This window comes from Triticum dicoccoides, chromosome 2A (assembly GCF_002162155.2).
Source record: "Triticum dicoccoides isolate Atlit2015 ecotype Zavitan chromosome 2A, WEW_v2.0, whole genome shotgun sequence".
NCBI lineage: Eukaryota > Viridiplantae > Streptophyta > Magnoliopsida > Poales > Poaceae > Triticum > Triticum dicoccoides.
The window spans coordinates 467,915,172-467,930,540 of NC_041382.1; the positions used below are offsets into that span (position 1 = coordinate 467,915,172).

The 15,369-nt window shown below is 42.9% G+C and overlaps 1 long non-coding RNA gene across 18 annotated transcripts; it reads left to right on the forward strand.

Annotated features, from left to right (window-relative positions):
- The first annotated feature begins 6,456 nt into the window (after nucleotides 1–6,456).
- Nucleotides 6,457–14,317, forward strand: LOC119354924. 18 transcript variants are annotated; one of them, XR_005171349.1, is made up of 9 exons: nucleotides 6,457–6,892; nucleotides 7,192–7,280; nucleotides 7,626–7,690; nucleotides 7,788–10,449; nucleotides 10,606–10,768; nucleotides 11,434–11,514; nucleotides 12,078–12,119; nucleotides 12,810–13,817; nucleotides 14,076–14,317. It is a non-coding gene; the product is annotated as an uncharacterized LOC119354924 (long non-coding RNA). The 18 variants fall into 18 exon arrangements; XR_005171345.1 differs by having other exon boundaries at nucleotides 7,788–8,262; nucleotides 10,109–10,165; nucleotides 10,322–10,449; nucleotides 11,434–13,817; XR_005171348.1 differs by having other exon boundaries at nucleotides 7,788–7,952; nucleotides 8,144–8,262; nucleotides 10,322–10,449; nucleotides 11,434–13,817.
- The last annotated feature ends 1,052 nt before the right edge of the window (nucleotides 14,318–15,369 follow it).

Below are 15,369 nucleotides of genomic sequence, written 5' to 3' on the forward strand. Positions count from 1 at the left end.
TCAAGACATAAAGATCGATATATTGGATGACTATGTTTGGACATCGAAAAGATTTCGAGAAAGTTCGGGCATATACCGAAGTACCATGGGGTTACCGGAACCCCCGGAGAGTCAATGGGCCTTAATGGGCCATAGTGGAAAGGAGGAGGCAGCCAAGGTGGGGGCGCCCCCCCAAGCCCAATCCGAATTGGGAAGGGGGCGGCCCCCTTTACTTCTCTCCTTCTCCCCTTCCTTCCCTCTCCTACTCCAACTAGGGATGGGAGTAGGACTCCCCCCTTGGGCGCGCCTAGGAGGCCGACCCTCTCCCCCTCCTCCACTCCTTTATATACGGGGGAGGGGGCACCCCATAGACATACAAGTTGATCATTGATCCCTTAGCCGTGTGCGGTGCCCCCCTCCACCATAATCCACCTCGATCATATCATCGTAGTGCTTAGGTGAAGTCCTGCGATGATAGCTTCATCATCACCGTCATCACGCCGTCGTGGTGACGAAGCTCTCCCTCGACACTCAGCTGGATCAAGAGTTCGTGGGACATCACCGAGCCGAACTTGTGCAGATCGTGGAGGTGCCGTACTTTCGGTACTAGGATCGGTTGGATCGTGGAGACATACGACTACATCAACCGCGTTGTCATAACGCTTCCGCTTACAGTCTATGAGGGTACGTGGACAACACTCTTCCCCTCTCGTTGCTATGCATCACCATGATAGATCTTGCGTGTGCGTATGATTTTTTTTGAAATTACTGTGTTCCCCAACAGTGGCATCCGAGCCAGGTCTATGCGTAGATGTTATATGCACGAATATAACACAAAGAAGTTGTGGGCGTGGGTATATACATATTGCATGTTGTCTCTACTCCTAACTAGTATAACGCCCGTGCGTTGCCACGGGCTCTTCAAAATTTATAATCAGTATCTTTCATTTATCATCCTCTCATATTGGGCGATTATGGGGTGCTCTAATTAGAAATACAACAATCAAATATTAGGAAATTTCACCGAACGAACAACAACGAATAATACGATATCTATCAAACGAATAAAATGAGGTCATATTTTTGGTCCGTCATGCACTTCTGTTGAAAAGTGCCTATCCCTTTTAGAATCAACCCACTGTTTGCTCGCACGCAAAAAAATACATCTCTTAAGTGGGGAACCGATCGGTGCCAAAAAGAACTCAAACTCCTATCCAATCTCGACTTCGTGCTCTTCCACTTCCATTGATAAAGATGGGACGTCAAGGGTTTCATCATGATGACCTCGAGCAGCCGCCGACATCCCTCCCTACATCTACCCTACCCCCTGCTGCCGCTTGCACTGTCCTTGCTCCTCGAGGGAGCTAGGGACACAATGTTCTCTAGGATGGGCATGACCAGATCCACGAGGAGGCCACATTCTTCCATGGGAACCCAACCAAGCACACCACCCTCCGCAACCATCCAATCCCGGCCTAACAAAGTCAAGACCCGCCATCAATCCACAAATCAGGCTCGCCGCATCCAGGTTCACTGCAAGTCTGCGACGAGTCTGTAGTCGACATCTTGACTTTGGCTATCCCCACAGAAGAATCATCGGATCCTGCTTACTTTTACCATCACTTCGTCTCTTCCCAAGGCAGCGACACCACCCAACCAATCACCACCACCGCTTGCGGCTTGCCTACATAAAATCATGAGAAATCCCCATGGCGGTGCTGTAAGATCACCTTGGCGACCTCGACAGTGACCGACTGGTCTAAGATCTAAGCTAGCCGCTCTTTGTAGAAACCAATAGAAGTAGGCATGTGACTCAGATTTGTTCTTTGGTGTGCATGCGTTTCTTGCTGCCCACCAGCTCTTGTCTACAACTCGCCTATCTCCATGCTCGAGACGACCAAGCTTGATGCGCAAGCCGCATACGTCTGCTAGAGCTATATCCAAGCCCTATGATTTTTGGATCACTGGCACTATGGGTGCCAGGACCGGAGTCGCCCTCATCCACCAAGTGGATCAAGGAGGCCCACCACCTAGACTCTACATCGCAACATTTTGTGTTTTCCTATAAAAAGTAAAGAACCCTCTCTAATAAACGTAAATATAACCTTTTGGTTTTATAGTCTCAACTTTCCTACACTTCAATACCAGAAGGATTTCTTGGTTTTATTTAATGACCTTCTTGAATGTCATTCACTTGGAAAGGTAGTAATACAATCTGTGATATTAAGGCAAATTATTAGTCATATTAAAGTGCAAAAGGCCCTATAGGAGTCAAAGCATGACTTTTATGGTTATACTGTAATTTGCAAGATCTGAGATTTATGCAAGTGTACAATTAGAGAAGAGCCAATTAAATAGATTTTCACATTCAGAATAGTACGATTAGCAGTAGCACTTCAATTTTTTCATGTTTGATCAACTTGCTAGGTGGTTATCACTAAGCATGTTGGAACGATGAGCATAACCTAACTTAGTTCAGTACGTGTTGCTGCAAATTAGTTCAGTACATACGAAGTTGTTGCTAATTTCAATGCCTGGCTGTTGCAAGTTTCTAATGAAAAAGTACTTCAGGTCAAAGGTCAGGGAATATACACTTTTGTTATCATGGTTGTTTCCTTATAGTGAACAACTTTGATCACCACTTCAGCAGCTACTATCTATAAGAAGACATTAGCTAAGTAGATATAGGCAAAGAAAGCATGTAGGCAAAACCAGAATTAAAAACATCCTTCTCAATAGAGCTCGTGCAGTTCGGAAGACCCTAATCATCGATGAGGGACCCCTCCGATGGTAGCATGGCGTGACAATTACCGTCAATGACGACACCCAAAGTACCTTGCATAATCCATCGATCCAGTTCGGAACAATCAAGCACATACCTTGCAAAGTGATGTGGATCTGAAGCAGAGGGGAAGGTAAAGGCTCATGTGAGGTGGAATGAGACGTTGATATAGACGTGCATGCATGAGAATAAGGCGGTGCCCAGGATGGATCTCCATAGGAGGAGGCCGGATCCGTTGGGGAGGAGGTCGCTGTAGTACCTGCCATCTGTGCGATGGATCACGGGGCTGGCAGGCAGGGGGAGGGGATAGGAGGGAGCGGGTGGGCTAGAGCGCAGATGGCGGGTGCCCCCGACGACGGCTGGGAAGGATGGTGGAGGAGGTGGATGAGGATGGCGGCGGCGGCGTCTGCGGTTGCGCCTCGTCCGCAGCCGTGCTGGTGGTGGTCGATGTGAGAGCCGGATGGCGTCGGTCAGAATCAGGCAGGAGCGACAAAGATTTAGAGGAGAGAGAGAATGGAGGCGATGAGCGATGGGAGGAAGGGCCACCGGCGATTGGGGTGGCCTCAGATCCGCCCTCCGTGGCCGCCTATTTCATGGGACGAACACCCGTGCTCACCGTCGGGCTCGCCTTCGGCCGCTGCCTCGCCGACATTCACGACGTAGAGCCCCTTCCTCCGATCCCATTTGCCAGGGAGGTAGCGCCATCCTTCATCGTAGAGAACGAGTCCACACTGAGATCCCAACCAGATCGTGATTGCGCCTCCCCAAACCGCAGCGGCACATCCCACTCCAACAACGACCAACCTATATGAGGCGGAGGGTCAGTGTAGGACGCGAGCGCCGTCACCATGGACGTGGGGGACGCCGTAGGTGGGAAGGAGGCGGCGACGGCGTCTGTGTCAGGAAGATCGCACGACGGTGGCAGCGTTTACTCGAGGGGATCGAGAGGAGCTGCGTTTGGTGCCGGGTGGGTTCTTTGGTGCGTGCGTGGGGCTGGAGATTGTGATAGATGATCAGGTGAGGGCGTGCCATACCTGGATCGATAGCCTTATCATACCTGGTGGTAATTTAAATTTATTACCATATTCGATATTTCCCGAGTTATGGCCTTACCATACCTGGATTGATAGCCTTTGGGGTAATTTATATTTATTACCATATAATTACCATATTCAAAATTTCCTGAGTTATGACCTTACCATACCTGGATTGATTTATTACTATACGTGGATTAATTATGATTTATTACTATACGTGGATAACCTTACCATACCTGGTGGTAATTTAAATTTATTACCATATTCGATATTTCCCGAGTTATGGCCTTACCATACCTGGATTGATAGCCTTTGGGGTAATTTAAATTTATTACCATATTCGATATTTCCCAATTTATGGCCTTACCATACCTGGATTGATAGCCTTTGGGGTAATTTAAATTTATTACCATATAATTACCATATTCAAAATTTCCTGAGTTATGACCTTACCATACCTGGATTGATTTATTACTATACGTGGATTAATTATGATTTATTACTATATGATTTATTACTATACGTGGATAGCCTTACCATACCTGGTGGTAATTTAAATTTATTACCATATTCGATATTTCCCGAGTTATGGCCTTACCATACCTGGATTGATAGCCTTTGGGGTAATTTACATTTATTACCATATAATTACCATATTCAAAATTTCCTGAGTTATGACCTTACCATACCTGGATTGATTTATTACTATACGTGGATTAATTATGATTGATTACCATAAATACGTTGGGTATTGCCGGTCAGACGAGAAAAGAGAAAAACCGGTGGGAGGGGCTGGTGGGAGGTGGGACGAAGAAAAACCGGTTGAAAATAAACCGGTTGAAAGTGGGGGGACTATTCAACCAATTCGTCCATCTCTACTCCTAATGGAGCAGTTGGTAGTCTCGCTTCCAGGTTTTTTTTCGTCCCATCTCACCCGGTTTTTTTTTGTACTTCTTTGGTACTTCCTCCCACCTCCCGCCCGTTTCATTTCGCTGGTTTTTTTCGTCCCTCCCCTACCCCACCGGTTTAGTTTCGCGTTACCCTCTCACACAACAAAAAAAATCTTAACGGATCATAACTTTCCATGCGTCACCCTCCCATCAATGCAATTTGATTTAGGAAACATATAATAAACTTTAAGGAAACAAATAACAGACTTTAAAGAAAAATCCAATTTTAAGGAAACAAATCAATCGATTCATCCAAATCAAACGATCCATCTCATCAATGCAATTTGCTTTAGGAAACATATAATGGATGTGAAGGAAACAAATAATAGACTATCTAAATCAATCGATCCATCCCATCAATGCAATTTGATTTAGGAAACATATAATAAATTTTAAGGAAACAAATAACAGACTTTAAAAAAAATCCAATTTTAAGGAAACAAATCAATCGATCCATCCAAATCAAACGATCCATCTCATCAATGCAATTTGCTTTAGGAAACATATAATGGATGTGAAGGAAACAAATAATAGACTATCCAAATCAATCGATCCATCCCATCAATGCAATTTGATTTAGGAAATATATAATAAATTTTAAGAAAACAAATAACAGACTTTAAAGAAAAATCTAATTAACTAATCTCTACTCTTAAAGGCCCCTCGATTGATTTTTGTCCCTCGCTTCCTTTCCCAGCACTTATACAATGGAAGGAATTATAATCCACCTATTTGTTCTCCTATATATCCGTGCAGGCAACACAACATAAACCGGTGAAAAAAACACTCACCTCGCACGTCCCCCTGCCTGCAATCCCGAAACGCCGCCATCGCTCCAGGCTCCAGCCTCCGCCGTCCTACATCTTGCCCCTCTCCAACCTCAGAGACCTCCGCCACCGCCGCCATCTCGGAACCCCAGTTCAGGGCAGGACTCAGAGAGGGTGTGGCTGTGGACGACGCTGCCGCCGTCGCAGAACCCTAGGGCAGGGCGTGGTCGCGTTGCGGGCAGCGCGAGCGGCCGTGCGTCTCCCCCGTCAGGCTGTCCTCGGCAGGAACTCGGGACCTCCTCCTGACAGAGCTAAGGCCCTCTGAGGTCCAAGTCGCTGTGCGGCGTGCACAGTAATCTCCCCGGCCTACTCTGTCTTTACGTCAATGCTCATGTGCTCCGACCCTCCCCGCCCCCTCCCAGCAAGCAGCAGAGTCTCTCGGGTTCGAGCTCCACCGGGCCGCCGGCGGCGGCGTCCATGTTTGTTGGGCGGAGCACAACGCTAGGTTTGAAATTCACCATGATGCTACTGATGAGGCTCTCCTTCTCCTTTGTTTCGTCTGGGTTTTTTCGTCCCCCCTCCCACCACCCCATCTCGTCTGGGTTTGAAATCAATAAGAGCAGCACAAAGTCTAGGTCCCTGTCTCGGTGGCAGACGGAAGGAGAAGAAGGATTGATATGTATGAGAATATTAATATTGAACTCTTAAAGTTAATGTGGCCCCGTTGCAACGCACGGGCGTTCTTCTAGTTAGGAGTAGAGATGAAGCAGTTGGTAGTCTTCGCCGGTTAATTTTCATCCATCTATCATGGTTTTTTTCGTCCCACCTTCACTGGTTTTTTTTCTAGATTTTTTTGCTTCCCCTCCCACCTCCCACGTCCGTTTTTTTCGCTGTTTTTTTGTCACCTCCCACGCTGTCGATCCTATCCCCGATCTCCATCCTCTCTCGATAGTTCTTTCGTTGCCGCCCACGCTGTACGAGGGGAGACCCCGCCGCCGCCGAGGGGAGGGGACGAAACCGCCGAGGGGAGACGCCGCCGCCTCCGTCCGACGGGAGAAGCAGGGGAGAAGCCGTCGTCCGAGGGGAGACCCTGCCGCCGCGGATCCAGGGCAGGGCGGCTTGAATCCCTGTCCCCGGGGTCGCCCCCGCCGATCTCCGGGAGACGCCGTCATCCCCGCCGCGTCTCCAGGGCAGGGCGGTTTCAATTCACCTCACCCTCCAGAGGGGCTCCGAGACCAGGCCAGGATCCCCTGTAGCCTGGGAGGGGTTCAGTGACCCGTCCGAAGCGGAACTCGTCTACGACCACATGCTCTGGGCGGTCCTGCACGAGGCTTTCAACTGCAGCAACGTGGACATCTACGGGAGGCTGGCGATTGGGTACGTGAATATTTAGTCCTGTTTTTTAGGTGTTCGTTGGAGTTTGGAGAAGGAGTACAGTGTTATTGTGACATCCCATGTTTTGCTATCGTGCAGTATTCGATAAACAAGTGCACTGCTATTATGTTTGCCGCAGTAGATTATTGCTTGAATATGATGATCAGCCAGCCTATTCTCGTGAAGTTACTAAATTCTTGTTCAATTCTCCTGTGTATCATCGATTTCATATGAATGCACATATGCATTTGGTGCTGGGTCCACTCGTAAAATATCATTCTTTCTTTTCACATCTCCATCAGGAAATCTACCGCATTATTCTTGTGTGAAGAGTGGACTGCCACACCTGTTTGCGAAGCCCTTGGTGACATTGCTGATGTATCTGTGGCAGGTATGATTATCTCGTAGATTATCTTTTGCCTGACACTCTTCTTAGTCTTTACTGCTGCTCTCAACTGACCTCATATATTTTCATCTCTCCCCACCATTGAAGTACTAGCTATTTTGTTCTGGGGTCAAAGGATTATGTAATGGTGCAAGGTGAGATACTTGAAGGTCTGGTTGCCTGTATTGTCAGACGTGAAAGTTTTGAGAAACCTCCCACAACCTTCATTAGATATCCTAACAGATTTTCTGATGCATTTGAACATTTTCTCAGATTGTTTGATGCTTCTGATCTGTGAAGTTGAAAACACTTTATATGCCTACTGATTCAGAAAGCTACCATTATATGCAGGCGACTCTGATTTAGGACCAAGTTTATGACAAATACATGCTGCTAATAGGTCAGATGAGAAGCAGGTATTATTTAATATTGTGAAGTGGTATCCTCCTCTCTGTCAAACTTTGTATTGGTTCTACCTTCTACCTTGCTGTAACTTCTACTTCTATATGACAGCAAATGAAAGCACTTTTTGAAAATGTTGGATCTTCAATGTGTTCGGACCACTGTGATTGGTTTGGAAACAGTGGTCTTGAGGCGATGTCTCGAAATGCTGATACATTACCCGTCATCCATTTTCTACAACTGCGTCCAACGAACTATGAAATTAAGAAATTACAGGTTAGCTCATTTTATTGGTTCTTGTCCAACAATAGATTGTTCTTGACTGTAATGGACATACTTCCATTTTAAATGCATGATAACTATAATATCAGAAAGCCAATAGCTTGTTAGATAGTAATTCAGTTCTTCCTGTTTTGAACTGTTACAAGAGATGTTTCATCTGGTGAAGCAGAAAAATTTCCCTGCAGCTTTCAGATGTTACTGGAATAATAAAAAATTTGATTCTCTTTCAAATGATTACTTGTACTACAATGCTTATCCATGGGCACAGTGATTCTGCTTTTGGACATTATCAGCAAGAGATGAGGTAAATTTGCGAAATCATCCTTGTATTACAAGATGCTTATCCATGGACGTTTAAATTTTCACCCGTCTTTAAAAATATAATGCCTTCATTCATACGTTATGATTTTTTTCTCTCGCTTTTGCCATTTTTTATTTCTCACCTACCTTCACCACTTATGATTAAATCCGCATACTAAAACTTCTCTCCTTCCCTAGACAATGACTTCATGGCTACCATGACCATCTTCCTATACTATTAATGGCTTATTTATTTCCCATGTCTGAATAAGTTACACTTTATAATATGAAATGGATAGAGTATCTCATTAGTATATGGAAATATCTCTTCTTTCTTCTTCTTTTTTTAGATTTATTAACTCTAATGGATCCCCCATTTTCCTTTCTAGGAAAAATCAAGAGCATGCATATTTAGTACTGTACTTTATAAGAAGCAGTTTCCTTTCCAACCCATACAATCTCCATAGTACACTATGTTCTACTAGTATATGGTACGTGCTATGCACGTGATGTTTTGTGATCAAACAACAATCAAGTTTACACCATACAATTGTACATCGTCAACTCATCATTGGTGGCTTCATGCCATATGACTTTACACGATGGGTGCTTCACAAAACAGCCGCAAAAGTTCTTGCATAGAACTTTTACTTTCATCAACAACAGAACTCCAGAAATATCGTGTCCAACTTGTTTTGGTGCGTAGCCGCACCAAGCGAATTCCAAAAATCAGGGCCGTTGGGTCACTTGAAATCAATGGCTAATAAATGCTTCTATATCACGGCGGGTGATGAGTCCAAATTAAAAAATTCATGTACTGCGTATGGATTTAGGGATTATTACTGGAGACAATGGAAAAACTTGAATCATGTTTGTAAAATGAATTTATAAGAGAATGTAATAGCTATTTAATTACAACATATATTAAGCTTTCACTTTATTTGTGTTTGTAATCTCATAACCAGGCGGATCAATCAATTGAAAAAAAGAAGATAATGAATAGTAGTATCAAGCATATGATTATTTGTACTAAATAAAATCCCTTCAGTTAACATTTTGCCCTTACCGTGGCTGCACTGCTGCATGCACTTCTCCGTCTCTCTCCCATCACGTGTAGCAGTACTTTTGCATGGTGGAATTTCTTGCCAGTAGTAGTACTCTAGGGTAGCACTCTCATGGGAGCCTACCGGAGATTTCTAGGATGCTGTGTCCGGCGAAAGATTCACGAACCTGCATGTACTCTCTACTGCGGTGGAAGTCTGCCAGCGAAGGGTGTGCACACTGCGAATCCCTCCATTGTGGGCCGTCCGATCACTCCATCTGACGGTCTATAAGAGGCCACATAGTCCTCTATCTAAACCAATTGAGTGCGAGCCGTCGGATTACAAAGATCCAACGGTCTATATCTCTTCATATTGATACACTATATAGGAGTATATATATGTTCTATTGTGTGGTTGTTGGTATTCTAAAAACACTTCTATGATAAGCCTAGCATTCTGTGTCCACAGCCAGGAGGCCTGTAAGAGTTACTAATTTAAGATAATACTGACGCGCCCAATTCATCATATAATACCAATAAACGTGATAATGTGAGTCGGGGAGTACAAGTCCGTCGCAGCAAAGTTTGCATCAACACAATGGAAGTGGTATTCTGTAGAAAAATAGCAGCCATCATCTCACAGACACCTGTACAATTACTTACAAGAGCAATCATGTAGTTAGAACGACATATTAGTATAGTTTTGCTATAACTGAGGCTAAGTTCTGCCGTAATGTTCTTGTTGCTGATAGCATGTGTATTGATGAAAAGTTAGATGACATGGATGCTTATGAGATTCTCTGTGTAGGTGCTTTCATCTGATAATTTTGATATTTTATTTACTGAATAATCTTCCGAGAATCAGGTTTGTAAAAGAAGACCTTATCCATGGCTGCATTTTTCCCTTGTGGGTATTATGAATTGTTCAATTCGTTTTTTGTTAACTGCTCAAGTAACTTTCTAGCATTTGAAGAGTCGTATTATCTTATGAATTGCTTTAAACTTTGTATGTGTTCTTCAGAATTATTTTAAGGACTTGACACTTTGGAATCTGAGACTATCTCTGAATCTCCAAGTGGAATAGGGGTTATACGGATTGAAGATAACAAAGTGCGTACATATATGTTCATTCCTACATGCTGACACCAGGTCTGTAATTTTATTTATTTGGGAAATACACAATTCGGTTGATGGAGAGGAATGCAATGACATGTCACTTGAATTACTGTGCCTTTATAATCCCTACAAAATTTATGATGTTAATCCTTTCATAATTTATATGACTGGACCACCATTTTTATGTAGGTCAATGAATTTGTCAAGATTGCTAGAGCTGCAAACATCCGTGCTTACATAATTTTCCAACTGAAGAATGACATAACTGCAATGACGGGGAAAGCCAAGGCTCAACGGCGACTCATTGACAGCTTACATGATGAGTAGGGAACCTGATGGGCTACCCTCTTCGGTAAAAACTTGCTTCATGCCATTGTATAATCTATTAAGAAATCACAGAGTCAAAAATTGCTGTCCCGTTCTCTTCGGTAACAATTTTTTATTTAGTAATCCTGCGCCTCAAAGTTCGTAATCCTGTAATGCATCCTTGAAATCAGTTTGTTCTCCACCATTGAGTATCATACATAATGCATCAACGGGTTAGGTAGAAATTGCCTGCACTAAAACCTGTATAACGAACAGACTGCCACATTTATTCAGTGCAACTCATCCCGCTTCAGCATCGAAGTTTCAAGGGGCCATGAGAGCGGAGGTAGCCAAGTCGTTGTTGCATTAAGGCAGAGTGTGGACGTAATTATCTCATTAGCGTTTAAGTGCTGGTTCGATAAACAACCTTTGATCCATGTGGTTTGTTATATATCTACTGATCCATGAAGAAAGTTTTCACTGGATACTTATCACCTGTTTAATTTACAATTATCTTTTTATTAATACTTTCTCTACACAAGTTTTTTTATCTAATTGTTCCATTCTTCATAGGTTTATAGGGGTATTTGTAACCTGGAGCAATCAGACACACTTTCTTATCCGGAAATGAAATCCGAACATCTGTTTGGTTTTAATATGTAAACTAGTGTACCTACTTAGAGTGATCTTTTAACTCAATGAAAATTACAGAAATTTGCTTGGTAAAGGCCTCATGTCACTTGGCATCAAAGAGCTCAAGCTTCTTGAAAAGCAACTTGATTCATCCTCAAGGTACATAAGATCCAAAAGACTAATTGATTTCTTTCAGTATAATCATGATTCAGAAGAAAGGAGCACTAGCTCTTTCGTTGTCTATAGAAAACAGTACAAATTGTTCCTTTGTTCTGCTTATTTCTACTGTGTTAAATAATAATAGGCAATATTATGCTGCTAGATGTAGGGTTTCATGATCACTTTTGACCTGTGTTGTAGGTAGATTACACCTATTTTTGTCTTGCTTTGATTTTAAGTAAAATTGAGCTGGGCGTGTGCTCTGTTCAAACAATAAACAAAATAGAGTATCCTCATGCTGTAAATATACCTCAGTTTTTTTTCAATTTACTTAACACATCTCAGGTTAGTGAGATGCTCTGTACACTACATCTATTGAACTATGTGCAGTTTTCAGCTTGATGTCTTTGATTTAACGTCATTATTCTAGGACTGGAATATTTAGCATTTGACATATTGATTCCAGTAATGCAATTAATGCATTGTAAAAACTAGGAATAATTTGGCTGTGTCGTCCTCGATATGTTATGACACAAAAATGTTGATCATTTTCACGATTGCAGACACATCATATGCTTCATCATCTCACTGGTCTCTAGAGCAAGGTAGGCTCTTAACAAAATAAATTTTATCATATTATGTATTCATAAATTTTCTCACACAAATTTATTCAGATATAAAATCGACTGTACACTGAATAATTTTGTAGGGAGATCTTTTGAGAAGAAAATAAGTGCCTTAGAAGAAAAGAAAATGTAATTTCCCATTGCATGTATTAATTAGATTACTGAATTCTTTCCCTCGAGAAGAAATAATTTAACTCAGTCATTTCTGTCCTTTCTTTCGGGTTTAATCTTCATAAAAGTGGTTGAGTTTTGGCGTTGGCTCGCCAAGCCTATCAAGCTTGTCCAACATTGTCTGAGATAGTTTGGGCATATTCAGCACAGGCCTCCTGAAGCTCTCGTGCATAGCGGATAGCTAAAGCATGCTGATACTGTCAAGAGAGGTCGGGGTAGACCGAACTTGACATGGGAGGAGTCCGTAAAGAGAGATATGAAGAACTGGTGTACCATCAAAGAACTAGCCATGGACAGGGGTGCGTGGAAACTTGCTATCCATGTGCCAGAACCATGAGTTAGATGCATTATCTTATGGGTTTCACCTCTAGCCTACCCCAACTTGTTTGGGACTAAAGGCTTTGTTATTATTATTGTTATTGTTACATTTCTGTCCTTTCTAGGAGGATTTCAATTGTTTTCCCAATTTTCCTTCCACCATTTTGTAACCCTTTGCAGAACCGTCTGGGGAGGTTCGCAGCATTGTCTACTCATCTGATGGGAAATCGGTATCTGTTATCTATCATGTGGTTATGGAACTGATACAGATGACCCTTCTTTGCCTGGGGGTTATATGTGGTTCAGTTTGCAGAATCTTGTTTGGTTTTACATTGATCTTACATGCTCAATTTTTAAGCGTATAACCAGTTTGTAGGTCCAAATATTTGGTATGTGGACGTGACCAATGGGGCATGGAGATTATGGTGAGGCATGGTGCTGTGGTGGCGGCGGTGAAGGTAACCTCGTCGAAGGCGGTGTCGCTGGATGGCTATCGATGAAAGCGGCATGGGGATGGGGGAGGTGGAGTGTCGAGGGATGGAGGCATCGAACGGCAGCCAGGGAGACGGGGTGGCAGTGAGATTGGACTAGCTTGCCTAGGAGTGTGGGCAAGATTTCCTTTCCAGGATGGCCGAGGGTTTCTCTCTCTCTCTCTCTCTCTCTCTCTCTCTCTCTCTCTCTCTCTCTCTCTGTGTGTGTGTGTGTGTGTGTGTGTGTCAATAGACCATAAACTTTTCTTCATTTATAGTGCTAAAGATATGTCAATACATGTTCTTACATTTAGGCTCCTAAACTTGTTGAATGAGTTCTATATACAAGATTTAAGTTGTCCTTCTATAAATTAAGACTGCCTTTGCTAATCTTTGTTGCATTGCTATTGATGAGTCTATAATTGTCAACCTGGACAGTAACAACACTATCGTTTTATCTCTCAATGTGAGCAAGTAAGATTTTGTTCAGAGCTTTATTCTATTGGATTATTTTTCTATTACAGAAGTTGATGCTCGATCTTGTTATTCATTTCCTGGGATCATTTCTTAGTCTACTGCATCATTAACAAGAGCTTGGGGATTGCTTCGAGGATTCTGCGGATTTCTCCCATAACCTCTTGTAGTGACACAATGCTATGATCTTCAACCATAAAAATGAAACCGTCAGCATTGATGGCCTGCTCCTATGATCTCACAGGTACCAAAATGCAGCTTAAATCTCTTTTTAAGAATTGGTTCATGATGTTCTTACATTTAGCTACTCATGTATAGCTTTTAGGTTTACTTTTTTTTCTCCTTGTAAAATTCTTTTTTTGTTTGCTCACTTTGTAATCAACTCTATGATTTTATGATTTAGAAATCAGTCCAGGTGCCTATAAATGAATTTAGTTTAACTCTGTAATTAACCCTTAAGAATAATATATAATTGTTTTGGTTGCACTCATCCCTTATTCAGAGCGTCACCAATGGTGATAGCGTTGTGTCAAGGAGAAGGTGGAGAGGGAGAAAGAGAAAAGGAGAATGGAAGCCAAGTGATAGACAAAGGGAGTGAAAGATAGAAGACAGGCAATAACTTCTGTTCTCTTACTAACGCTTTATTTATTGAGGACCTGTATCAATGCACAGTTATTTATCGCTGTATGATGAAAACATTTGGCGACTCAAACAGACAAAAAATAAACAAATTTTATGTCCTTTTGGGTCACTGTGTTCGAGTTTAGGGTGGCATGTGTGACACTCGGCTAATGGAGCTGCTCATCGGCTATCGTACAATGATTGTGCAAATAAGTTATGTAAAACATGGGTCAGGTATCCGGCGTTTTGTATTCATGATTTTTTCTGGACTCGGATTGCGCTGAGATGAATGAATAAAACACAACCTATTTCAACTAAAAAAACATTTTGTTGGTTGGCAATAACATTATTATGTTTGATAGTATGATGTGTGTTTGATGATTGTCAAGAAAAATATGCGTGTTGGGTGAGAGGGCATTGTTCTCAGTTATTTTAGCTATGTGAACAACATCTTAATTTTCACCAAAAGCACGTGAACGCACGAGCGTTCTACTAGTCATCGTAGTGCTTAGGCAAAACCCTGCGACGGTAGCTTTATCATCACTGTCATCACGCCGTCGTGCTGACGAAGCTCTTCCTCGACACTCAGCTGGATCAAGAGTTTGTGGGACATCACCGAGCCGAACGTGTGCAGATAGTGGAGGTGCTGTACTTTTGGTACTAGGATCAGTCGGATCGTGGAGACGTACGACTACATCAACTGCGTTGTCATAACGCTTCTGCTTACGGTCTATGAGGGTACGTGGACAACACTCTTCCCCTCTCGTTGCTATGCATCACCATGATAGATCTTGCGTGTGCGTAGAATTTTTTTTAAAACTACTGTGTTCCCCAACAGTGGCATCCGAGCCAGGTCTATACGTAGATGTTATATGCACGAGTAGAACACAAAGGAGTTCTGGGCATGAGTATATACATATTGCTTGATGTCACTAGTTGTTTCTTGATTCAGCGGTATTGTTGGATGAAGCGGCCCAGACCGACATTACGCATACGCTTACGCGAGACTGGTTCTACCGACGTGCTTCGCACACAGGTGGCTGGTGGGTGTCAGTTTCTCCAACTTTAGTTGAATCGGATTCAATGAACAGGGTTCTTTCTGAAAATAAAAAAACAATCACTATACGTGTTGTGGTTTTTGATGCGTAGGTAAGAACGTTCTTGCTCAGCCCATA